The 27,765-nt window shown below is 42.1% G+C and overlaps 1 pseudogene; it reads left to right on the forward strand.

Moving 5' to 3' along the window:
• Positions 1–923: 923 nt before the first annotated feature.
• LOC119292587 overlaps positions 924–27,765 on the forward strand; it is a 54,460-nt pseudogene continuing 27,618 nt past the window's right edge.

The following is a 27,765-nucleotide window of genomic DNA, read 5'->3' on the forward strand; positions in this document are numbered from 1 at the left end:
ACTATGTGTGATTCAATAGTCGCAAACGGTGGTGTAAAAACCCCGTCAAGAAAGGTGCAAAACATTTGTGATGACAGATGCATCAAACACAGTTCAGATTTTTGTTGCGTGTGTGATGCAGGGCATACGGTTCAGTTCAATGAACTGTTTGCGATGTGGAAGAAGAACGTAAACAGGCAGCCAGATGAAGGCGTGTGTGATATACGGCATACAGTTCAATCGGATTAACTGTTTGTGATGAGGCGGAACAACAGAAACAGATAGCTAGATAAAGGTGTGTGCGATTGAGGGCATACGCTTTAGAAGAATTAACTATTTGCGATTAGGCAACAGAACAGAACCGGTCAGCCAGATCAAAGGTGCTTGCGATTGATGGCATACACTTCACACAGATGAACTGTTTGTGATTAGCCACAACAAACAGAAACAATTAGACAGATCAACATGTGTGCGCTAGACGGGCACACATTCTAATTAAAAGAAGCATGCATGATGGTAATAATGAGCGTGCACGGTTCATAGAACAAGACGTGTGCTGACATTGCCTATTGCGGTGCACCCTATGGTGCAAATGCCACGTACGTGGCTGAGAAAGCGTGCCCATGTTACGCCGTCCAGGAATAGTGTCGCACTTAGAAATTATAGAACCGTCAATAAATTTTGAGCCTTTGTCCCGTCACATTGCAAATTGCAAACCTATTCACACTGATCAAAACCTAAATGGTTTCCCACTTAGGAGCGTATTAGTACTCGGTTATAAATACTACTACTCCAAGATGAATGCACAATACTCCTCAACTCCTCATCCACAAAAACGAACAAGTCATTCATCACCATTCCCTTGCGTCTGCCATGGCCAGCGTGAGTTCTGGGTCGAGAGATTGCCACTAGGGAGAGGCGAGCATGGAAGGGAAGCACGAGAGATGTCCCGTCTCGCCGTGAAAGCAACCGACATGTCCTGCCGCATGGCCATAGCAGCACAGAGGTCCCACCGCGCCGCCGAGGCAGCATGGGGGTCTCATCGCACCGTCGATGAGGCAGACTGGTGCGGCTGCGCCACGGAAGCAGCAGAGATGTCCGGCCGCTCCGTGGAAGCAGCAAAAATGTCCTCCGTGCCGCGGCGGCCTGGGAAAATGTCTCGCTGGCAGGCGAGGAATCTTACAGGAGCATGCATGCGATCGTCCATACCCAGATGGATCAGATCTCTGGCTGGGCGAGGTTGCAGGACTACATGAAAGCCTCGTTTGAACAGGCTACCAGCATCATCCGGCAACTAAGGGAGAGCAATGAGAAGCTCCAGGCCGAGCGCGACCTGCTGAGGGCGAAGATCGTCGGAAGTGCGGAGCAGCAGGAGGAGACCACTGCCTTGTTGAAGAGGACCAGCGTCATCGTCGAGAAACTTATGGACGAGAATGTTGTGCTGTGCATGAAGCACAAAAGGGTGGTGGAGGAATCCATGGATGCTCTCAAGCAGCATATTGAAGACAGGAAAGAGCTCATTGCTGCTCGCCGTGGAGACTAGTTCCCGCGGCCTCTAGCAATGCATCAAGAAAGTAGAGATTAGCGAGCCAAATCGTTGTCTTCCTTCTTCTTTTGCCCTTGTGTATTTCGGGCGTTGCCGCATGTGGCTTTTTAAAATTATGTTCTTAAATATGTAAGACAATTATTATCCACTGTCATCGTCCTTATATTCATCATGCTTGCTATAAGTTGCAGTCAATGCTATATAGGTCCGTCGAATCTTACATCAAGATCCATGCAAAAAATTATTTTCAGATTTTCATTTCTCTCTCTTAAATCTCAGTCCAGTGAGACATAGCCACACCGTGAAACAGGGGCTCGGGCGCCATTAATGGAGACGTTGGGAGGGAGGTGCATGGCGGAGAGAGGTCAAAGGGGCTCTCCACCCGATGAGCACGCGTAGGGGTCTGATCGCACGCCTCCCATACTCAAATAGCTATCCCACACGGCACCTCCTAGCCAATAAAAAAGGGACGCGTGGAAACATGTAATTGGCAAGTAGAACACCCACGGTTTCAATAATAGTTGTGTTTCCAATTTGTAACATGACATCACTTGTTCCAAAATGACTTTGTTGATTGTTAATATGTGCGTCCTCTCAAATTGGACAGAAAAATTACCATAGCATGTTGGTGCCATGTCATGACACCATGCCAAGTTTCATGATTTTTAGGCATGTTTTGGATTTACATGAATTAAAAAACCAAGTTTCTTAATCTTTCCGCTCGAGCCACGACGCATAGATGTTTGAATTTCATTCCCATTTCTTGCATGGGACCTAGAAATTCCCCCGAGGACACACATGTGATTTTCAACCAACTTTGGTGCATTGGAGCATGTGCTTGTAGTTCAAATTTGAATTATGCACATTAAATGCCCAGGAATTCAATTAATGTATAAAAAAGGCAAAACGAACCCGGAATATAGCATGATAATTCTATTTGGTCTAATCTGCTAGTGTAAAAAAATTAAGGCGGGAGAAGGCAGTGTACGTATGTCGTTTCGCACACGGAGGTGACACGTTACCTCTCGGAATCACCAGCCTTCTTGAGAGAAGCTCCGATTTGCAAGAAGCTTATACCAAAGCTTGTCCCAATTCAGCCAAAAAAATTACCGCAGCATGTTGGTGCCATGTCATGACACCATGCCAAGTTTCACGATTTTCAGGTGTGTTCTAGATTTACATGAATTAAAAAAACCAAGTTTCTCAATCTTTCTGGCCGAGCCACGATGCCCAGATGTTTGAATTTCATTCCCATTTCTTGCATGGGACCTAGAAATTCATCCAAGGACACACATGTGATTTTTCAACCAACTTTGGTGCACTAGAGCATGTGCTTGTAGTTCAAATTTGAAGTATGCACATTAAATGACCAGAAATTCAATTAATGTATAAAAAAAGTCAAACAAACCCAGACTAATTCCAAAATTTAGCATGATACTTCTATTTGGTCTAATCTGCCTGTGTAAAAATATTAAGGCGGGAGAAGGCAGTGTATGTATGTTGTTTCGCACACGGAGGTGACACGTTCCTCTTGGAACCACGAGCCTTCTTGAGAGAAGCTCCGGTTTGCAAGAAACTTATACCAAAGCTTGTCCCAATTCGGCCAAAAACAATCCACAACATGTTGGTGTCATGTCATGACACCATGCCAGGTTTCATGATTTTCAGACGTGTTTTGTATTTACATGAATTAAAAAACCAAGTTTCCCAATCTTTCCGGACGAGCCACGACGCCCAGATGTTTGAATTTCATTCCCATTTCTTGCATGGGACCTAGAAATTCACCCAAGGACACACACGTGATTTTTCAACCAACTTTGGTGCATTGGAGCATGTGCTTGTAGTTTAAATTTGAATTATGCACATTAAATGACCAAAAATTTAATTAACGTACAAGAAAGTCCAAACGAACCCGGAATAATAACAAAATTTAACACGACACTCATATAGTTCTATGTTGTCTCTGTAAAAAACCAAGGGGGAGGCAGCATATATCGTTTCGAACACAAAAGCTGACACGTCCCCCCTTGGGAACCACAAGTATTCTCGAGAGAAGCTTCGGTTTGCAAAAACCTTATACCAAAAACTTGTCCAAATGCGACCAATTTTTTTACAACAACATGTTGGTGCCATGAAATGACACCATGCCAAGTTTCAACATTTTCAGACGAGTTTTGAATTTCTAGGAATTTAAAAACTAAGTTTCTCAATGTTCCTGACTGAGCCACGACGCCAAATGTTTGAATTTCATTCCCATTTCTTGGATGGGACCTATAAATTCACGACACACATGTGATTTTTCAACAAACTTTGGTGCATTGGAGCATGTGCTTGTAGTTCAAATTTGAATTATGCACATTAAATGCTGAGAAACTCAATTAATCCATAAAAATGCCAAACGAACCTGGCATAACTCCAAATTTAATCACGACACTCATTTAGTTGCATGTTCATTGTACATAAATTTTCTAGCAATTCAAACACCATCCTTTCCCTTCGTAACACCATTTTCTCTTTCAAAACATAATGAAAAAAATCAGGTATACCACAAACAGTTTACTAGAAAGAATCATGTGGGATGCGATATAAAATATCTTGGCGCACTGTCTTGTTTTCCTTACGCAGGAAGTTTCATCATCTAAGTCCACCACCCCCGCTTGAACCACACTTGCGCGCCAGTTTCTCGTGGCACCGAGCGAAAAAAAATTCCACCGCAGAAGTATCTATCTCTCCGCCCCCTCCCTCCCACCAAATGGCACATTTCCACTATTCCTCCTTGCTTTCCAAGTTCAAACCTTCACTACTGCTTACTGGTAGCTCAGCCTCCTCGCCGGTGACCCTTCTTCTTGCAGCGCCGCCTCCTCACTGCTGACCCTTCTTCTCGCAGCGCCGCCTCCTCGCCGGCGACCCTTCTTCTTGCCGCGCGGCCTCCTCGCCGCCGACCCTTCTTCTTGCTGCGCGGCCTTGTCGATATGGTCAGGTAATCCAAACCCACCCACACCAGCCTCCTCCTTTCCCGTCCCACATGCCTCGACCGACGGTGCGACACCTTCCACCGAAATCATTGTCCCCCTCCTGCAATTAAGCGCCGCCCACACCCATTTTGCATGCAGTATAAGGTGGAGCTCCGTAGCATCTGGCAACGGACAAGCAAATCACGGTCGCACGCATGCATGAGGTCGCTATGGCTACCATGCGTGCCGACTGCCAGATCTTGGAGGAGCACCTCGTCTTCGAGGCCACCATCAACACCGCCACGTGGTTGTCTACTTTAAAATACAGTTCATGATGTTTTCTCGAGGCCACCGCCAATGCCTTCTAGTGATTTGTCCTCTGTAACATTAATATTCAATCTGATGTTCAGTTTATAGTTTGGTCCTCTGAAATGTAATGTTCAGCTAACACTTTGGTCCTCTAAAATGTAATGTTCAGTTAACAATTTGGTCCACAATTGCTACATTTCATAGTAGTGTTCTCAAGAATTCTTTGTTTTGTTAACTGTCTTATCTTCTAGTACATGTTTCTATTCTGCAATGTCGTGCTCAGTTAACTATTTTGGTTCATTTGGTCTGTTGTCCATTTAACTGTTTGGTTCAGTTCTGCAATTTGATTTTCATTTGCCGTGGGTACAATTTTGTATTGTTACGCATGTGAAATAAATCAAATTTGGCTATACCAAATACATATTCTACTTATAGTATGACAACTCTCAGTTAACCTGATCAAGATCTTCCTTATGTGTGTTGCAGGGAAACAATGGGAGACACTGCGGTTTACCATCGAGGTTTGTTCAAGCATGGTCCTTTGGCTAATAGCACATTATTGTGCAGTTGCAGGAATCATTCTAATATTTAGGTTTATTACAATTTGATCTTGCACATGTAGGTCCCGCTGTCAGAGGCTTAGACCCACTGTTCGACCCATTTTGCATATGTGGAAATGAGACGTCCATGAATATCAGTCAAGTTAAGAAACTCAAAAAGATTGTTACGATGAAAAAGCTTGCGACGAATAACAACAAGATCTTTGTTTGCACAATGAAGAAGACATCAGTCAACTATAGGATGGTACTAACTCTTTTACCTTGTTTTTACCCCTTGCGCCATTTCAAAATTTATAGCAGCGATTTATGCATATCTTTGTTTTCAGTACTTTTCAACGTAGTTCACCGGTGATTACCTCTCACACCACCTTCATGGTCAAGAGGCAAGGAAGGTATTCATTCAACACCCACGGTACAATATTGAAGTCTTGCTGAAGAGCATGAAGGTTGGGTGGGCAATTATCCATAGCCAGTAGCCTAAAGTTGCAAGGACATTCAACATCACTGAAGGCTCAATATTTGCCTTCCGCTTCAGCAATTTCCCAGATGAGATTCATTTATCTATTTACCGTGTATGATGCTACTTTCCAAAGGTTTTTCATGTTGCATGTGAAACTTGGTGCTGTTGTGTAATGGCGGAACTGAGTGCCGAAGCTATCTAATGTAATTTGATTATGAAATCCTGGTTCCTGTTATACGGATATGAAATATCTGGTGTGTTTTATAATAAATATCAATTTGATTAGTACATGGATTATCAATAATAGGCTAATTACCCTGCTTATTGGGGTTTTCTATTGCAGATAGTTACTCAGACAACACCATGGGTGATGAACTCAAACAACCCGCACGGTTTCTAGAAAGTAGGCATGTTCGATCAAGTAACAATCACATACGGCTTCCGGCAGAGAACTGTTTGCGTTGGGCCACCTTGCACAAACGTTTCCACACAAAAAAATGTGTGTGATATACATACAAATGGAAATATTTTTTTGGGATTCACCGTGTGGTATGTACATACGAATGGAAACAATTGGATTTTGATGCCCCACCAGATCGCACACGAGCTCATTTTGCCCCAGCCTGTGTGCCAAGAGGGACTATCCCCGACGGTTTATGGGTCGCGTTGGAAGGACCCCCCTATCGCCCACACTCACTTGGTGACGGTTCCAAATGCCGTCGTGGAAAGGGGTTAAAACCGTTTGTATAGCAGGTCTTTGCACCATTGCATGCCAGTCTTAACAAAAACACCTCCTGAGTCGACCTAGATCGAGTCTTGTTCCATTTAGCCTAACTACACACCATGCTGCCACTTGTCTTACCGCAAGGGGAGTGCGATTTAGTAAGTTGTTAACCCCTTTCCATGTACACACCACTTAGTGAGGCCACGATGAGGGCTCCATGGCCATCGCTAATGCCAGTCATCGGGTCAGGGGGCATGGGTGTATCCGGCTGGGTCGAGAGGAGGGCACCCCTTGTAATCCGCATGTGTTAATAATGATCCCATGCAATTCGAGACGATGGTCTCCCCGACTTCGAGTTTTTCTTGAAAGATGCTTTGGGTGATTCCTGGCATCTGGAAAGTTATTCTGGTGTGTGCTGGTCAGGTGTGTTTTCAACCCAAAAACCATAATGGAAATTAGTCAATTGGCTACGGAAATTCCATAAACTTGGGTAAAGAGCGTAACCTCTGCAAAGTTACATCTATTCGAATAGCCGTGTCCATGGTCAAGGGCACAATTGGGAAGGGTCAAGTATCGGTCCCGGTGTCGGTCTTTGGAGGAAAATAATTAAATTAAGCTTGATTCGTCTTGCAGGATATTATGGTCACCATCGAGGCTATCATGAATATTATTGTTGTGCATACTATTGTTATGGTGTACTAACCTGTTTCTCTTATGTTCTTTTCTGAGTATCACTTGGGATGGCTAGACTACCCGGATACTCAATTTTATTTCCAAGACCTTACAAGGCGTCGCTTGAGTCTCGGGCGGTCGTGTCTCGCCCAATTCGCTTTCAGACACCCGTTTGGCATTTCTTTTCAAGACCTTACGAGGCGTCGCTTTTAGACACCTGTTTGACATTTCTTTTCAAGACCTTACGAGGCGTCGCTTGAGTCTCGGGCGGTCCTGTCTCACCCAATTCTCTTTTAGACACCCGTTTGGCATTTTTCTTGGAATTTCTCAGGCGGTTTAACGCCTGATGTTCCACTTTAAGTTCTTGGTCGTTACTACTGTTGTATGATTATTTCATCCACACTAGATTGACATTATCGTGCCATGATTTAATTCCGGTCAGCATGTGCATTTAACATAGCCCATCATGAGCATTTGCACTCGTTATATCTTTTGTTCATAATGTTTGCGGAGTACATTCCAACGTACTCACAAGCTTGTCCCTGGCTATTGTCTTGGCCAGACCTGAAGGAGGATGAGCTTGCGAAGGAAGACTGCGCTAGTGAGCCCGACGCGTAGAGGTGTTCCCAGTCAGTTACCTGTGTATTTGGAGTCTACCACGTGTATCATCCACTAGTGCTTCCGCTACACCAATAAAAAGTCAAGTCTCACCCTGATGCTTGACTTACTTTATTGTATCGGTGCTATATCACCGTGATACGTCTTCAACATATCTATAATTTTTGATTGTTCCATGCTATTTTATTACCCGTTTTGGATGTTTATGGGCTTTACTTTACATTTTTATATCATTTTTGGGACTAACCTACTAACCGGAGGCCCAGCCCGAATTGTTAATTTTTTTTGCCTATTTCAGTGTTTCGAAGAAAAGGAATATCAAGCGGAGTCCAAACGGAATGAAACCTTCGGGAGCGATCTTTTTGGAACAAACGCAATCCAGGAGACTTGGAGTGGACGTCAAGAAGCAGCCGAGGCGGCCACAAGGCAGGAGGGCGCGCCCTAGGGGTTAGGCGCGCCCCCAACCCTCGTGGGACCCTTGTGTCTCCCCTGACCTACCTCCTTCGTCTATATATACCTCCATACCCTGAAAACATCCAGGAGCACCACGAAAAACTATTTCCACCGCTGCAACCTTCTGTATCCGCGAGATCCCATCTTGGAGCCTTCGTTGGCGCTCCGTCGGAGGGGGAATCGACCACGGAGGGCTTCTACATCAACACCATAGCCTCTCCAATGAGTTGTGAGTAGTTTACCACAGACCTTCGGGTCCATAGTTATTAGCTAGATGGCTTCTTCTCTCTCTTTGAATCTCAATACAAAGTTCTCCTCGATCTTCTTGGAGATCTATCTGATGTAACTCTTTTTGCGGTCTGTTTGTCGAGATCCGATGAATTGTGGGTTTATGATCAAGTTTATCTATGAGAAATATTTGAATCTCCTCTGAATTCTTTTATGTATGATTGGTTATCTTTGCAAGTCTCTTTGAATTATCAGTTTGGGTTGGCCTACTAGATTGATCTTTCTTGCAATGGGAGAAGTGCTTAGCTTTGGGTTCAATCTTGCGGTGTCCTTTCCCAGTGACAGCAGGGGTGGCAAGGGACGTGTTGTATTGTTGCCATCGAGGATACAAAGAAGGGGTTTATATCATATTGCTTGAGTTTATCCCTCTACATCAAGTCATATTTCTTAATGCATTACTCCGTTCTTATGAACTTAATACTCTAGATGCAGGCAGGAGTCGGTCGATGTGCGGAGTAATAGTAGTAGATGCAGAATCGTTTTGATCTACTTGTTGCGGACGTGATGCCTATATACATGATCATGCCTAGAGATTCTCATAACTATGCACTTTTCTATCATTTGCTCGACAGTAATTTGTTCACCCACCTTAATACTTATGCTATCTTGAGAGAAGCCACTAGTGAAACCTATGGCCCCCGGGTCTATCTTTTATCATATAAGTTTCCGCTCTACTTTTATTTGCAATCTTTACTTTTCAATCTATATCATAAAAATACCAAAAATATTTATCTTATCTTATTATCTCTATCAGATCTCACTTTCGCAAGTTACCGTGAAGGGATTGACAAACCCTTTATCGTGTTGGTTGCGAGGTTCTTGTTTGTTTGTGTAGGTATGAGGGACTTGTGAGGAGCCTCCTACTGGATTGATATCTTGGTTCTCAAAACTGAGGGAAATACTTACGCTACTTTGCTGCATCACCCTTTCCTCTTCAAGGGAAAACCAACGCAGTGCTCAAGAGGTAGCAAGAAGGATTTCTGGCGCCGTTGCCGGGGAGGTCTTCGCTCAAGTCAAGACATACCAAGTACCATCACAAACTCATCTCCCTCGCATTACATTATTTGCCATTTGCCTCTCGTTTTCCCCTCCCCACTTCACCTTTGTCGTTTTATTCGCCCTCTCTTTTTCCGTGCGCCTCTCTTTTTCGCTTGCCTTTTGTGTGCTTGTGTGTTGGATTGCTTGTCACGTTGGCTCAAGATAATACTAAATTGTGTGACTTTTCCAATACCATCAATAATGATTTCCTTAGCACTCTGATTGCTCCTCTTAATGATGCCGAATCTTGTGAAATCAATGCTGCTTTGTTGAATCTTGTTATGAAAGATCAATTCTCCGGCCTTCCTAGTGAAGATGCCGCTACTCATCTAAACAACTTAGAGATCGTGCTAAAACTTTGTTTTCGTCTTTTCCTAAATTGAAGTTATTTCCGTTTAAAAAACTTAAGAAGAAAGACATGGATGATGATATTGTTAAATTGAAGTTATTTCCGTTTTCACTTAGAGATCGTGCTAAAACTTGGTTTTTGTCTTTGCCTAAAAATAGTATTGATTCATGGAATAAGTGCAAAGATGCTTTTATCTCTAAGTATTTTCCTCCCGCTAAGATCATCTCTCTTAGAAACGATATTATGAATTTTAAGCAACTAGATCATGAGCATGTTGCCCAATCTTGGGAAAGGATGAAATTAATGATTCGCAATTGCCCTACTCATGGTTTAAATTTATGGATGATCATACAAAAAAATTATGCCGGATTGAATTTTGCTTCTAGAAATCTTTTAGGTTCGGCCGTGGGAGGCACTTTTATGGAAATCTCTTTAGGAGAATCTACTAAACTCCTAGATAATATTATGGTTAATTATTCTCAATGGCACACCAAAAGATCTACTAGTAAAAAAGTTCATGTGATAGAAGAGATTAATGTTTTGAGTGGAAAGATGGATGAACTTATGAAATTGTTTGCTACTAAGAGTGCTCGTATTGATCCTAATGATATGCCTTTGTCTACTTTGATTGAGAATAATAATGAATCTATGGATGTGAATTTTGTTGGTAGGAATAATTTTGGTAACATGTATAGAGGAAACTTTCATCCTAGGTCGTTTCCTAGTAATTCCTCTAATAATTATGGTAATTCCTACAACAACTCTTATGGAAATTTTAATAAGATGCCCTCTGATTTCGAGAATAGTGTTAAAGAATTTATGATCTCTCAAAAGAATTTCAATGCTTTGCTTGAAGAAAATTGCTTAAAGTTGATGAATTGGCTAGGGACGTGGATAGAATTTCTCTTGATGTTGATTCTTTGAAACTTAGATCTATCCCACCTAAGCATGATATCAATGAGTCTCTCAAAGCCATGAGAATTTCCATTGACGAGTGCAAATAAAGAACCACTAGGATGCGTGCTAAGAAAGATTGCTTTGTAAAATCGTGTTCTTCTAGTTTTCATGAAAATAATGATGAAGATCTAAAAGTGATTGATGTGTCTCCTATTAAATCTTTGTTTTGCAATATGAATCTTGGTAATTATGGGACTGGAGATGAGTCAACTTTAGTTAAAAGACGTCCCAATGATTCAGAGTTTTTAGATCTCGATGCTAAATTTGGTAAAAGTGGGATTGGAGAGGTCAAAACTTTACATAGCAATGAACCCACTATTTTGGATTTCAAGGAATTTAATTATGATAATTGTTCTTTAATAGATTGTATTTCCTTATTGCAATCCGTGTTGAATTCTCCTCATGCTTATAGTCAAAATAAAGCTTTTACCAAACATATCGGTGATGCCTTGATGCAATCTTATGAGGAAAAACTTGAATTGGAAGTTTCTATCCCTAGAAAACTTTATGATGAGTGGGAACCTACTATTAAAATTAAAATTAAATATCATGAATGCTATGCTTTGTGTGATTTGGGTGCTAGTGTTTCCACAATTCCAAAAACTTTATGTGATGTGTTAGGTTTCCATGATTTTGATGATTTCTCTTTAAACTTGCACCTTGCGGATTCCACTACTAAGAAACCTATGGGAAGGATTAATGATGTTATTATTGTTGCAAATATGAATTATGTGCCCGTAGATTTTATTGTTCTTGATATAGATTGCAATCTTTCATGTCCTATTATTCTTGGTAGACCTTTCCTTAGAATGATTGGTGCAATTATTGATATGAAGGAAGGAAATATTAGATTCCAATTTCTGTCATGAAAAGGCATGGAACACTTCCCTAAAAAGAAAATCAAATTACCTTATGAATCTATTATGCGATCCACTTATGAGTTGAACACCAAAGATGACAATACTTAGATCTATTCTCGCTTTTATGCCTAGCTAGGGGCGTTAAACGATAGCGCTTGTTGGGAGGCAACCCAATTTTATTTTTGTTCCTTGATTTTTGCTTATGTTTAGTAATAAATAATTCATCTAGCCTCTGTTTAGATGTGGTTTTATGTTTTAATTAGTGTTTGGGCCAAGTAGAACCTATGGGATCATCTTGGGTGATAGTTAATTTGATTCTGCTGAAAAACAGAAACTTTTGCACGCACGAGAATAATTTTGATAAATCATATAAACGTGATTTTGAGTTGATTCGTCTTGCAGTAGATCAATAGACAAATTTCCTAGGACTTCCTATTTTTTTAGGATTTTTAGAGTTCCAGAAGTATTCTAAAGTTACAGATTGCTACAAATTGTTCTGTTTTTGACAGATTCTGTTTTACGTGTGTTGTTTGCTTATTTTGATGCATCTATAGCTAGTATCTGGGGGTATGAACCATAGAGAAGTTGGAATACAGTAGGTTTAACATCAATGTAAATAAAGAATGAGTTCATTACAGTACCTTATGTGGTGGTTTTTCTTTCTTGCACTAACGGAGCTCATGAGATTTCCTGTTGAGTTTTGTGTTGTGAAGTTTTCAAGTTTTGGGTAAAGATTTCATAGACTATGGAATAAGAAGTGGCAAGAGCCTAAGCTTGGGGATGCCCATGGCACCCAAGATAATCCAAGGACAACCAAAATACTAAGCTTGGGGATGCCCCGGAAGGCATCCCCTCTTTCGTCTTCGTCTATCGGTAACTTTACTTGGAGCTATATTTATATTCACCACATGATATGTCTTTTGCTTGGAGCGTCTTGTATGATATGAGTCTTTGCTTTTTAGTTTACCACAATCATCCTTGATGTGCACACCTTTTGGGAGAGACACACATGATTTGGAATTTATTAGAATACTCTATGTGCTTCACTTATATCTTTTGAGCTAGATAGTTTCGCTCTATGTGCTTCACTTATACTTTTTAGAGCACGGCGGTGGCTTAATTTTGTAGAAATTATTGATCTCTCATGCTTCACTTATAATATTTTGAGAGTCTTTTAGAACAGCATGGTATTTTCTATGGTTATAAAATTGGTCCTAGAATGATGGGCATCCAAGTTGGGTATAATAAAAACTATCATAGGAAGTGAATGGGATGCTATGATCAATTTGATGCTTGATAATTGTTTTGAGATATAGAGGGGGTAATATTAGAGTCATGCTAGTTGGGTAATTATGAATTTGAGAAATACTTGTGTTGAAGTTGGCAAGTCCCGTAGCATGCACGTATGGTAAAAGTTGTGTAACAAATTTATTGCATGGGGTGCTCTTTTGATTGCCTTCCTTATGTGTGGAGGACGGGGGCGTGCAATGGTTAACTCCTACAAACCTCCCCCCTAGGAGCATGCATAGTAGTACTTTGCTTAGAGGGCTAATAAAACTTTTGCAATAAGTATATGAGTTCTTTATGACTAATGTGAGTCCATGGATTATACGCCTTTCCATCATTGCTAGCCTCTTCGGTACCGTGCATTGCCCTTTCTCACCTTAAGAGTTGGTGCAAACTTCGCCGGTGCATCTTAACCCCGTGATACGATACGCTCTATCACACATAAACCTCCTTATATCTTCCTCAAAACAGCCACCATACCTACCTATTATGGCATTTTCATAGCCATTCCTAGATATATTGCCATGCAACTTTCCACCGTTCCGTTTATCATGACACGCATCATCATTGTCATATTGCCTTGCATGATCATGTAGTTGACATCATATTTGTGGCAAAGCCACCTTGCATAATTTTTCATACATGTCACTCTTGATTCATTGCCCATCCCGGTAGACCGACGGAGGCATTCATATAGAGTCATATCTTGTTCTAGTTTCGAGTTGTAATTCATGAGTTGTAAATAAATAGAAGTGTGATGATCATATTTATTAGAGCATTGCCCCTTATAAAAAAAGGAAGGCCAAATAAAAAAAGGCCAATAAAAAAAGAAAAAAGAAAAAAGAAAGGCCAAAAAAAGGCCCAAAAAATAAAATAAAAAGGGGACAATGTTACTATCCTTTTCCACACTTGTGCTTCAAAGTAGCACCATGTTCTTCATATAGAGAGTCTCTTATGTTGTCACTTTCATATACTAGTGGGAATTTTTCATTATAGAACTTGGCTAGTATATTTCAACGACGGGCTTCCTCAAAATTCCCTAGGTCTTCGTGGGCAAGCAAGTTGGATGCACACCCACTTAGTTTCTTTTGTTGAGCTTTCATACATTTATAACTCTAGTGCATCCGTTGCATGGCAATCCCCCCCTCATGTTGACATCAATTGATGGGCATCTCCATAGCCCGTTGATTAGCCTCGTCAATGTGGGACTTTCTCCTTTTTTGTCTTCTCCACACAACCTCCATCATCATATTCTATTCCACCCTTAGTGCTATATCCATGGCTCACGCTCATGTATTGCGAGAGAGTTGAAAAAAGCTGAAGCGCGTTAAAAAGTATGAACCAATTGCTTGGCTAAAACCGGGGTTGTGCATGATGAGAGTATTTTGTGTGATGAAAATGAAGCATAGCCTAACTATACGATTTTGTAGGGATGAACTTTCTTTAGCCATGTTATTTTGAGAAGACATGATTGCTTTGTTAGTATGCTTGAAGTATTACTATTTCTTATGTCAATATGAACTTTTATTTTGAATCATTTGGATCTGAACATTCATACCACAATAAAGAAAATTACATTGTGAAATATGCTAGGTAGCATTCCACATCCAAAATTCTGTTTTTATCATTTACCTACTCGAGGACGAGCAGGAATTAAGCTTGGGGATGCTTGATACGTCTCCAACATATCTATAATTTTTTATTGTTCCATGCTATTATATTACCCGTTTTGGATGTTTATGGGCTTTACTTTACACTTTTATATCATTTTTGGGACTAACCTACTAACCAGAGGCCAGCCCGAATTGCTATTTTTTGCCTATTTTAGTGTTTTGAAGAAAAGGAATATCAAATGGAGTCCAAATGGAATGAAACCTTCAGGAGCGATCTTTTTGGAACAAACGCAATCCAGGAGACTTGGAGTGGATGTCAAGAAGCAGCCGAGGCGGTCACGAGGCAGGAGGGCGCGCCCTAGGGGGTGGGCGTGCCCCCCACCCTCATGGGCCCCTCGTGGCTCCCCTGACCTACCTCCTTCGCCTATATATACTTCCATACCCTGAAAACATTCAGGAGCACCACGAAAAACTATTTCCACCGCCGCAACCTTCTGTATCCGCAATATCCCATCTTGGAGCCTTCGTCGGCGCTCCGCTGAAGGGGGAATCGACCATGGAGGGCTTCTACATAAACACCATAGCCTCTCTGATGAGTTGTGAGTAGTTTACCACAGACCATTGGGTCCATAGTTATTAGCTAGATGGCTTCTTCTCTCTCTCTTTGAATCTCAATACAAAGTTCTCCTCAATCTTCTTGGAGATCTATTCAATGTAACTCTTTTTGCGGTGTGTTTGTCGAGATCCGACGAATTGTGGGTTTATGATAAAGTTTATCTATGAGAAATATTCGAATCTCCTCTGGACTCTTTTATGTATGATTGGTTATCTTTGCAAGTCTCTTCGAAATATCAGTTTGGTTTGGCCTACAAGATTGATCTTTCTTGCAATGGGAGAAGTGCTTAGATTTGGGTTCAACCTTGAGGTGTCCTTTCCCAGTGACAGCAGGGGCAGCAAGGCACATATTGTATTGTTGCCATCGAGGATAAAAAGTTGGGGTTTATATCATATTGCTTGAGTTTTGTAGCGACCAGACCTCATACGGTCTGATCTCTGTGCATCAGTATCATCCCTTGTGAAAGTGCAACTATCCCTAGGTGGTTTTGGTAATTCATAACAACATATAGCTCATTGAGTGAATGCTATTCCAAGACTATTATTTCAGGAAAGCTCAATGAATGGCATGGCATGGATGATGAAAGTGGATCCCTCAAAGTATTAAGGACAAAGGATTGGCTCAAGCTCAAAAGTTCAAGACTCTACATTTTATATTTTAGTGATCCAAGATCACATTGAGTCTATAGGAAAAGCCAATATTATCAAGGAGGGATGAGGTGTTTCTTAATGAGCCTCTTGCTTCAAGTGCTTAGTGATATGCTCCAAAAACCCTCAACTACATTCTCACATCCACATATGACCTAAACCCAAAGTCAAAATCGGTCCTACCGATTCTTTCTATCTGGCGCTATCGAGTCCAAATGTCATAGCCACTGCCACAAACCCTAGGCAAATCGGTCTTACCGATAGGGATCTCGGTCTCACCGAGATGGGATTGTAATCTCTCTGTTTCCCTTCGTAACATTTCGGTCTAACCGAACTGAGCGATCGGTCCCACCGAGATTGCAATGTAAACTCTCTCTTTCCCTTTCATAACATTTCGGTCTCACCGAAAAGAGCAAATCGGTCCCACCGAGTTTACCTGACCAACTCTATGGTTAGCTAATTACCAAAATCGTTCTTACCGAGTTTGTGTAATCGGTCTCACCGAGATTACGTTATGCCCTAACCCTAACATAGCGGTCCTACCGAGTTGCATGTCGGTCCCACCGAAAATCCTAACGGTCACTAGATTTGCTGAATCGGTCCGACCGAGTTTATCAATTCGGTCCCACCGAGTTTGGCAAGTTGTGTGTAACGGTTAGATTTTGTGTGGAGGTTATATATACCCCTCCACCTCCTCCTCATTTGAAGAGAGAGCCATCAGAACATACCTACACTTCCAACTTACCATTTCTGAGAGAGAACTACCTACTCATGTGTTGAGGCCAAGATATTCCATTCCTACCATATGAATCTTGATCTCTAGCCTTCCCCAAGTTGCTTTCCACTCAAATCTTCTTTCCACCAGATCCAAATCCTATGAGAGAGAGTTGAGTGTTGGGGAGACTATCATTTGAAGCACAAGAGCAAGGAGTTCATCATCAACGCACCATTTGTTACTTCTTGGAGAGTGGTGTCTCCTAGATTGGCTAGGTGTCACTTGGGAGCCTCCGACAAGATTGTGGAGTTGAACCAAGGAGTTTGTAAGGGCAAGGAGATCGCCTACTTCATGAAGATCTACCGCTAGTGAGGCAAGTCCTTTGTGGGCGACGGCCATGGTGGGATAGACAAGGTTGCTTCTTCGTGGAGCCTTCGTGGGTGGAGCCCTCCGTGGACTCGCGCAACAGTTACCCTTCATGGATTGAAGTCTCCATCAACGTGGATGTACGATAGCACCACCTATCGGAACCACGACAAAAACATCTGTGTCTCCAATTGCGTTTGAATCCTCCTAAACCCTTCCCTTTACATTCTTGCAAGTTGCATGCTTTACTTTTCGCTGCTCATGTACTCTTTGCATGCTTGCTTGAATTGTGTGAAGATTACTTGACTTGTCTAAAGTTAGCTAAAATCTGCCAAAGTCTAAAATTGGGAAAAGGTTAATTTTTTAATTGGTCAAGTAGTCTAATCACCCCCCCCCTCTAGACATACTTCAAGGTCCTACAAGTGCTATTAGAGCTTTGGTCTCCATTTGCTTTGATTTCCCTAGCTTTTGGTGGTCATAGCCTTGGTTTCACAACCTAGGAGAGTATGGCATCTAGCGAGGGAAATCATCACCGTAGAGGTCCTTACTTTGATGGTACTAATTTTGCTAGTTGGAAGCATAAGATGAAAATGCATATTCTCGGACATAACCCCGCCGTTTGGGCTATTGTATGTATTGGCTTGCAAGGTGAATTCTTTGATGGGAGAGAGCCGAACCGTGAAGCTAACGCGGATGAATTGAAGATGCTGCAATACAACGCTCAAGCTTTTGATATCCTCTTCAATGGCTTGTGCCCCGAGGAATTCAACAAAATCAGCCGTCTTGAGAATGCAAAGGAAATTTGGGATACTTTGATTGATATGCCTGAAGGTATCGACTCCATCAAGGAATCCAAGCTGGATGTGCTCCAAAGTCACCTGACAAGTTCAAAATGAAGGATGGTGAAGGTGTCGCTGAAATCTACTCTAGGCTTGCTCTTATCACAAATGAGATTGCCGGCTTAGGAAGTGAAGAGATGACCGACAGATTCATCATCAAGAAGATCCTAAGAGCATTGGATGGAAAGTATGATACCGTGTGCACATTGATCCAAATGATGCCAAATTACAAAGATCTCAAGCCAACGGAAGTCATTGGAAGAATTGTTGCTCATGAGATGTCACTCAAGGATAAGGAGGAACTTCACAACAAGTCAAGTGGTGCTTACAAAGCCTCATGTGAAGCCCCCACATCATCAAGTGAGAAACAAACCTTCAATGAAGAATTGAGCTTAATGGTGAAGAACTTCAACAAATTCTACAAGAGTAGAAGCAAAGAAAGAAGCTCCAAGTCAAGGTCCTACAATGACAAAAGATCTTCTAGTTGAGAGCGCAATTGCTACAATTGTGGGAGACCCGTACACTACTCCAATGAGTGTACGGCACCCTACAAAAGAAGAGAAGAATCTCCAAAAAGAAGAAGTAGAAGAGATGAATCACCACCAAGGGAGAGAAGGAGTAGAGATGATCGTTATGAACGAAGACCTTCATAGAGAAGCAAGGATTTGGAAAGGAAGGACAAGTCATCAAAGAGCTACACAAAATGAAGACATCAAGCTCATGTTGGTGAATGGGTATCCGGCTCCGACTCCGACAATCACTCCGTGAGAAGCTATCACTCCGACTCCGAATATACTCAAGATGAAGGTGTTGCCGGTCTAGCACTTGTGTCAACCAACTCCTGTGACATATTTGATTCACCAAATGAAGGAATTGGAAGATGCTTCATGGCCAAAGGCCCAAAGCTAACACATCCCGAGTATGTTGATTTCACTAGTGATGAAGATGACTTGCTAGGTGATAATGATCTACTTATTGACAACTCTAGTAGTGAATACTATGATGAAACGTGAATTAATCATGCTAATCAAGATAAAACGAATGACAATGATAAGGAGAAGATTGAGCTTCTAACTAAAGAACTAAACACTCTTAAGTTAGCTCATGAAACTATCTTCGAAGATCATCGAGAACTTTTAAGGGCTCATGAGAAGTTACGCTTTGAAAAGCTCAATCTTGAGCAAGAGCATGAGTTCTTAAAGGCAGTCAATGATGATCTTCGCAAGAAAAGTTCTTCTTACATTGCCAAGCATTTACTCTTATCTACTTACATGCCTCAAGTCAAGTCTAGTAACAAGAACAAGAAGGATTGTTCCTCTAGTAGTAACAATAATAATGCTAAATCCAATATTGTTGCTTCTAGTAGTTCTCTTGATTCCACTAATGATTCTCTTATCCAAGTTACACTTGAGCAAGAAAATAGCTTATTGAAGGGAATCATAGAGAAAGGTGTATACAAGAGCCTTGCCGGGAGTAAGCAATTCGAGGAAATTGAACGCAAGCAAGGAAGGCACTGGAAGAATCAAGGTGTTGGTTTTGAACGAAAGTTCAATGCCAATGGAGTTGAGTGGGAAGAAGATCAATACCCCAAGACTAAGTTTGTCCCTCAACAAGAGAAGTATGATCCTACTTCCTTCAAGGGAACACAAGCAGAGGATGATCTTCCACCACAAGAACAAAGGCAAGGACAAGCTTCAAGAGGAGATTGATGCATTTGAAGAAGCACCTAAGGCCTTGGTCAAGTGGGTTCCCAAGACTACGTCAAGTTCTACTTCATCAAGTACAACTACAACTCCAAGGATTCCCATCAAGATGATGTGGATCCCGAAGAAGAAGAACTAGAGAGTTCTTGAGGGTGACTCCGCCAACATTCTTCACTCATATCATTATGGCAAGGACAAGTGTGATCAACTTCCATATCTTGCACTAGTTCAAGGAGTCGCAAACCCTCATGTTGGTAAGGCAAGGGACAAGGTAACCTAATGTTTTCATGGACATCATCTTGTGTGTGCATCACTCTATGTCTATGGATATTCTTGTGTGTTTCGTGTGGGACTAACCCATGTAGGTATTGAAAGTGCAACTCACTCCAAAGGATTGCTCCAAATGATCTACATCAACATTGAGCATCCACATCTTCAACACCTACATGAAGTCATCATCGACAAAACCCAAGGTTAGTTCATCCCTCTAAGGGGGGATCTCACATCTAGGGGGAGCTTAACTCTAAGAATTGAGTCAAAGCAACTCTAATGATGTGAACACATCAATGCATTATGTAAAGGTGGTAACCCCACTTGATCTTAAATGATGAGTATGACCTATGATCAAATGTTCTCATTTGACTCCTAAGTCAATATACTCATATATAGATGACCTAGTCATCGCCAATTGTTTGATAGATGCTAGAAATGGTTGTGCATGCTTTGCCACATATTTCATTTGCCATTTTATTGTGTGAGCATGTTGGTTGCATATTTTACTCATTCGAGGACATCCACTTGTTGTTTTGATTGTTTGGTTTCTTTTTCTTTTGTCAAGTGGATGGACAAGAATGCCTAAGAACCTTCTCTAGCTATCTATGCTTTTCTCGTCTCAAACTCTATTCATGCTACATCACAAAATTTGATCAAGTCAGATTCGAACCACTCTGTGTGAGGAGCACTCGGAGTCCCCGATTCGTCATAGACTTAAACTTCCAAAACTTCTTTGTGATTCTCGGTCTGACCGATTCCCCATTTCGGTCCTACCGAGATCACTAAGTCGATCTAGGTTTTCAATCTTGGTGCAACCGATTTGAACTGTTCGGTCACACGGAGTTGCTGTAACTGTCAACAGTTATGCATCTCGGTGCCACCGAGTCGTTCCACTCGGTCACACCGACAGTGTCGGGCTATATATTCACACGGGCAAAAATTTGGAAAACTTTCTCCAAACCTCATCGCCCGTGCATAGCTCGCTCTGCCTACTAGGTCTCCGGATCGTCGAGTTCGTCGCCAGCCGCCTCCTGTCGCTGGTCTCCACCGTCGTCAATGGATTTCTTCTCCACTGTTGCCGCCGTAGCGAGTTCATCGCCGAACTAGGGTATGAACTTGATCACAGTGCTATCCTCGTCTGATTGTCAGCACATTGTGTTCATTATGATTCTTGCCACGATTGAAACACCTCTATCCAGTCAAAACAATCCTTAGAATAGATGCGATTTGAAAATTTAGGGTTAGGTTTCCGCCGAAACCATCTCAGACCCACCGAGTTGAAAACTCGATCCCACCGATTTGGCTAACGCCATTGCACTAGTAACTCTCGGTCTGACCGAGAATTGCTAATCGGTGTGATCGATTTTAGAACTTTGTGAAACCCTAGTAGTCTCGGTGCCACCGAACTATGACTCGGTCTGACCGGGTTCACTAGTTTAGGTTCGAAAACTGCTTCGGTATCACCGAGTTTGAAAATCGGTTGATCCGAAATGCTTTCTGTGGAAAACTAAAACTAAGTTTTTGAAGCATTTTTTTGCAAAAACCTCTGCATTTTGTGATGCTCATCCACTCTATCTCATCTATAACTATTCATAGGGTCAGTAGTCAGTAATTTCAGCATATCAGACCAAAGTGACAGCCAGAACAGGGAAGAAGAGCAGATTCACATGAGTGAAGGCACTAGTCCCTCAAGTTCTTCAGATGATGGCAGCAGAAGCACTCCTAGCAATCTGCCTAAAGCAGCCACAAGAGCCAGAAGGAAGAGAACCTCAGACTCTGAGGATGAGGACTATGTGGCAGCTGAAGATGAGGCTACTTCCAAGAAGGTAGTGCTCAAAAAGGAGTATGGCTCAGTAAAGACCTCAAAGCCTGGACTTAATAGGAAGGTTCCTGCCAAGAGGACACCTATGCTGAAGGTCAGAGGATCAACACAAGTACCTGAAAAGCCTGATCCCAAAGAGGCACCTGCAAGAAGGATTACCACTTCCAAACCCAAGAAGGTTCCCACTGGAGAAACCATGAAGTTTGCTATTGAGTCAGAAGATGAAGTTGCTGGTCAAGATAAGAAGAAAAAGAGAGTTAGAACCAGTACTTCCAAAGTTCTTGGCAATCCCTCTATGAGGAGAGACTCTGAGGAAGAGGAAGAAGAGGTTGCTGCACCAGCACCCAAGGCTCAAAAGCTGATGGGTGATGCTATAAGGTCAGGTGCTGCAACATCAAAGCCCAAGGAAGCACCCAAAGCTGCCTCCAAGCCCAAGAGTGCACCAAAGAGGAATACCAGGAGTATACCAACTGCTGAGAAGAACAAGGCCCCAATGCCTGAAACAGTTGCTGAGGAAGAAGAAGATGAAGAGCATGTGTTGAGAAAGCTAAAGCCAAAGATTCCAGACCACAATGATGCTCATCCTGTGGCTGAGAACATGAACATCAGGAGAGATTCAGGGTTGAGGCTATGGAGATTGTCTGATCCATATGCAATCAGAAGAAAGACTGATGTTGATTACAGGTTCCACACAAAGGAACAACATGATTTCTATGAGACAATCTTGTTGGACAACAAGCCTATAGTATGTGATATGAGGTGGGTCGACTAGACCTACATGAAAGAGAATGAGGAACACTATCCTGGAGTGCAAGACAGTTTCATTGCTTGTGGAGTTGCAGAATTTGTTGGACAGAAGCTCACAAACTGGAATGATGAGCTCATTATGCAATTCTACTCCACATCACATTTCTATCCAGATGGAAGGATAGTTTGGGTGTCTGAAGGTACGAGATACCAATCAACTATTGAGGAATGGGCCAATCTGATCAATGCCCGAAAGGAGAGTGAAGATGACCTGGATGTTTATGCCAAGAAAAAGATGGATCTCAATTCTATGTCACATATGTACAAGGAGATCCCAGACAAAGCTCTTGAAACTTTGAAGTTTGGGTCAGTCCATTTTCTTCTGTCAGGGCTGTCAACGATCAACTGGGTTCTAAGGCACACTCTTTTGCCCAAGTCAGGTGACCACAACATGATCAGGGGGCATGCAATAAATTTGCTACACATATTTGATGTGCCACAGAAATTCAAGGTCATGAGCCTCATGGTTGAGACTATCAAGAGAACAGCAGCAGACCAAAAGAGAAGTTGTGGATATGCCCCACAAATTCAGGAGTTGATTAACTCAAAGATGGGCACAGGAAAATATCTGTTGGATAAGGAACACTTTGTTCTCCATCCAGACTTTGAGGACAATCAAGTTGTGATGAATGAGAATGAACCATCATCAGTACAAGCTCAAGAGAAGAAGGAGAAAGCAAAGAAAGAGAAGGCTGCCAAGATGCCAACTCAAGAGGAGGCATCTGAATACTTTTTGAAGAACAAGCAGGAGCAGCTTGGTTACTTGATAGCATCAACTCTGAGGATTGAGAAGGGATTGGCCACCCTAACTCAAAACTAGGAGAGCCTGGAAAGAATCATGGAACAAAAATTCTATGATTTAGATGCCAAAGTAATTGAGATTCAGTCAGTTTTGGAGCAGCTACAGGATGACATGCAAGAGAGGAAGGGCAAGACAACCACAGATGCATTTGCCAGAGTGCCTAGAGCTCAGAGATCAGCTATAGTGCCAGTGACAGACACCAGAGCCACTTCATCTGCACCAGCTACAGCTCCTACAGCTCCAGTGCAACCAGCTTCAGCACCCACTCCTCCAGCTCCATCTACATTAACTGATGCTTTCGTCCTTGGCGTTCTATCTACACCACCATATGAAGACCAAGCCTAAGAGTCGATCTAGTACTATGCATTTCCTATGAACTTTTTGGTAACTTGTTGCCAAAGGGGGAGAAAAATGTATAGATCATAGGCTTTGAGAGAGAGTGTTGCTTTTGTTCTCTCTTGCTTTTGTGGTTGAACTTTATTTGCCTGTTTGAGATACTCTATGCTATTATCTGTGAGACATTGATGATCATGTGTTTGATCATAAGCTACACTTATACTTGTTTGATGATATTATCTTACTTATCCTTATATGATCATTCACTTTGCTTGGTGATGAGTGCATGTATTCAATCTTTATTATTTTGAGCGCTCCACCAAGATGTATGTGACATGGAAGAGTAACCCATGAGCCAAATTGCTTGTGCATTTGCAGTCCAAAGCAAATCTTAAGCTATGCACAAATTTAGGGGGAGCTCTTGCTTATCACATACTTCTCAAAGCGATGATGTTTTTCAATCTTATTATCATTTGTCGAAGCTTTGATCTATATGTTGTCATCAATTACCAAAAAGGGGGAGATTGAAAGTGCAACTATCCCTAGGTGGTTTTGGTAATTCATAACAACATATAGCTCATTGAGCTAATGCTATTCCAAGACTATTATTTCAGGAAAGCTCAATGAATGGCATGGCATGGATGATGAAAGTGGATCCCTCAAAATATTAAGGACAAAGGATTGGCTCAAGCTCAAAAGTTCAAGACTCTACATTTTACATTTTAGTGATCCAAGATCACATTGAGTCTATAGGAAAAGCCAATACTATCAAGGAGGGATGAGTTGTTGCTTAATGAGACTCTTGCTTCAAGTGCTTAGTGATATGCTCCAAAAACCCTCAACTACTTTCTCACATCCACATATGACCTAAACCCAAAGTCAAAATCGGTCCTACCGATTCTTTCTATCCGGCGCTACCAAGCCCAAATGTCATAGCCACTGCCACAAACCCTAGGCAAATCGGTCTCACCGATAGGGATCTCGGTCTCATCGAGATGGGATTGTAATCTCTCTGGTTCCCTTCGTAATGTTTCGGTCTAACCGAAGTGAGCGATCAGTCCCACTGAGATTGCAATGTAAACTCTTTGTTTTCCTTTCGTAACATTTCGGTCTCACCGAAAAGAGCGAATCGGTCCCACCGAGTTTACCTGACCAACTCTCTGGTTAGCTAATTACCAAAATCGGTCTTACCAAGTTTGTGTAATCGGTCTCACCGAGATTACGTTATGCCCTAACCCTAACCATATCGGTCCTACCGAGTTGCATGTCGGTCCCACCGAAAATCCTAACGGTCACTAGATTTGCTGAATCGGTCCGACCGAGTTTATCAATTCGGTCCCATCGAGTTTGGCAAGTTGTGTGTAACGGTTAGATTTTGTGTGGAGGCTATATATACCCCTCCACCTCCTCTTCATTCGAAGAGAGAGCCATCAGGACATACCTACACTTCCAACTTACCATTTCGGAGAGAGAACTACCTACTCATGTGTTGAGGCCAAGATATTCCATTCCTACCATATGAATCTTGATCTCTAGCCTTCCCCAAGTTGCTTTCCACTCAAATCTTCTTTCCACCAGATCCAAATCCTATGAGAGCGAGTTGAGTGTTGTGGAGACTATCATTTGAAGCACAAGAGCAAGGAGTTCATCATCAACGCACCATTTGTTACTTCTTGGAGAGTGGTGTCTCCTAGATTGGCTAGGTGTCACTTGGGAGCCTCCGGCAAGATTGTGGAGTTGAACCAATGAGTTTGTAAGGGCAAGGAGATCGCCTACTTCGTGAAGATCTACCGCTAGTGAGGCAAGTCCTTCGTGGGCGACGGCCATGGTGGGATAGACAAGGTTGCTTCTTCGTGGACCCTTCATGGGTGGAGCCCTCCGTGGACTCGCGTAACTGTTACCCTTCGTGGGTTGAAGTCTCCATCAACGTGGATGTACGATAGCACCACCTATCGGAACCACGACAAAAACATTCATGTCTCCAATTGCGTTTGAATCCTCCTAAACCCTTCCCTTTACATTCTTGCAAGTTGCATGCTTTACTTTCCGCTGCTCATATACTCTTTGCATGCTTGCTTGAATTGTGTGAAGAAATCTTGACTTGTCTAAAGTTAGCTAAAATCTGCCAAAGTCTAAAATTGGGAAAAGGTTAAGTTTTTAATTGGTCAAGTAGTCTAATCATCCCCCCCTCTAGACATACTTCAAGGTCCTACACCTGGATCAGTAATGCTGACACGCACAGTACTTGAAGGATTTATAACAGAGTAGCAATCACACACTTATTACATTGAATGTCTCCAAAGAGAACTTATTACAATAAATATGGCTTAAGGCCATCTAATAACGATAACAGCGGAAGGCTTGAAGATAAGTGAGTCCATCAACTCCAACGGCATCACTGAGTATAGAACCACAATCCTAAGGCATCTTACTCGTCGTCTGAAAAGTCTGCAACATGAATGTTGCAGCCCGAAAACGGGTCAGCACATGGAATATGCTGGCAAGATAACACATAGAGAGTAATGAAAGAATAAAGCTATACTACATGCATATATGGCTGGTGGAAAGCTCTATGGTTACAGTTTTGCATAAAGCCAATTTTTCCCTACAACAAAGGAATAAATTTATTTAACTATCATGGTGGTTGTTAAACATTGAGAATGGTTGACAGCATTCTCAATCCCAATTAAGTAACATCATCATTAAACAAACCCAACAATATTAATTAGAGTAATGTGATGAGATTCACATGATAATCCAAGTACTAGATACTCAAAATGTCCATAACCGGGGACAGGGCTAATCATGATTAGTTTATACACTCTGCAGAGGTTGCGCACTTTTCCCCACAAGACTCGATCTCCTCCGTTGGGATTCTCGCACTACATGGTGTTTGAGAAACGGATGACCGAGACATAGTCTTTCAGAAGCGCTAGCACCTTACGATGGGTAGACCGTACCAACCTACATCCCCTACATCTGCTAGTCTACCACTGTAAGAGTTCGCACGACTTAGTCAACTATGCTAGAGCCCGTAATAGCATGTGGCTGCACACGGAAGTTTCTAGCATGAATAATCTTATGATCCCTTTGAGCCTGGGTAGCGGTCCAAAATAAACAGGCAATCCTAGAATACCCAGGTACCTCAATCCACCCAGATGTGTATTAAAGTTGCCACCTTAAATAAACCATTAATTAAAAATCTCACATCTATCATGGAAATTCACTCAACCAATCCACGTCTACTAGCATAGCATGGCATAATAAGCAAACGTAGAAGTAACTCCCAAAGGTTTGATAATAAAACAGGTAATAGGTACTACCTCATCTACTTCCCAAAACCCACATATTAATGAGATCCTAATCATGAAATTGTTTGAGGGTTTGAAACTAATGCATAAAATCTGGGTAGTAAAGAGGTATGATCAAAGTGTTATTTGCCTTGCTGATGATCCGCGAAACCTAGGGATTCGAAGTAGCAAGCGGCGCAATCCAGGTACTCTATCGCAAGCAAACAAACAAACAAGCATACAATAAGTACTCATCTAATACACGGATAAAATTCAAATGAGAGGTCGAACCAGAAAATTCAACTAAAGAACTCTGGTTTGCAAAAAGAATCAAATCGAACGAAGAAACAAAACTCAACGGCGAAGGAAACAAGCTTTGTTTACTAATCTGGACCTAAGTCAAATTTTATAGAAGCAATAACTTGTTTGAGTAGATTATTCAGAAAGAGGGTTTCGAGATGAAACTCTAGGCGCTTGAATCGCCTGATTCTGATAAACGAGCGAAAAGATAGACTAAAACGAAATTTGGATCAGAAATCGCGATCAGAAAAATCATGGGATAAATCCGAGAAAAAGAAAAATGAAGAACAGATTAGCGAACGAACGTTCGTTAACTGGATCTAAACTAAGAATGCGTTCGTTAAAACGAACGAACGAGCGAACGCTCGCTAACTAAATAAACCAAAAAAATCGATCTCAAAAAAATAAAAAAAATCTAGGGTTTTCTTAAAAAAACAAAGTGGTTTTTCTAAAAAAAGCGGCATCGGCGACGGCTCGGGCGGTACCTCCGGCGAGGTCCTCCGACGGGGTGGGGCGGCTCCGGCGGGGCTCGCGAGGGGCGGCGGGGCTCCGGCGGCGGGGTGGGGTGGTGCGGCAGCGACG

This window comes from Triticum dicoccoides, chromosome 4B, assembly GCF_002162155.2.
Source record: "Triticum dicoccoides isolate Atlit2015 ecotype Zavitan chromosome 4B, WEW_v2.0, whole genome shotgun sequence".
Lineage (NCBI taxonomy): Eukaryota > Viridiplantae > Streptophyta > Magnoliopsida > Poales > Poaceae > Triticum > Triticum dicoccoides.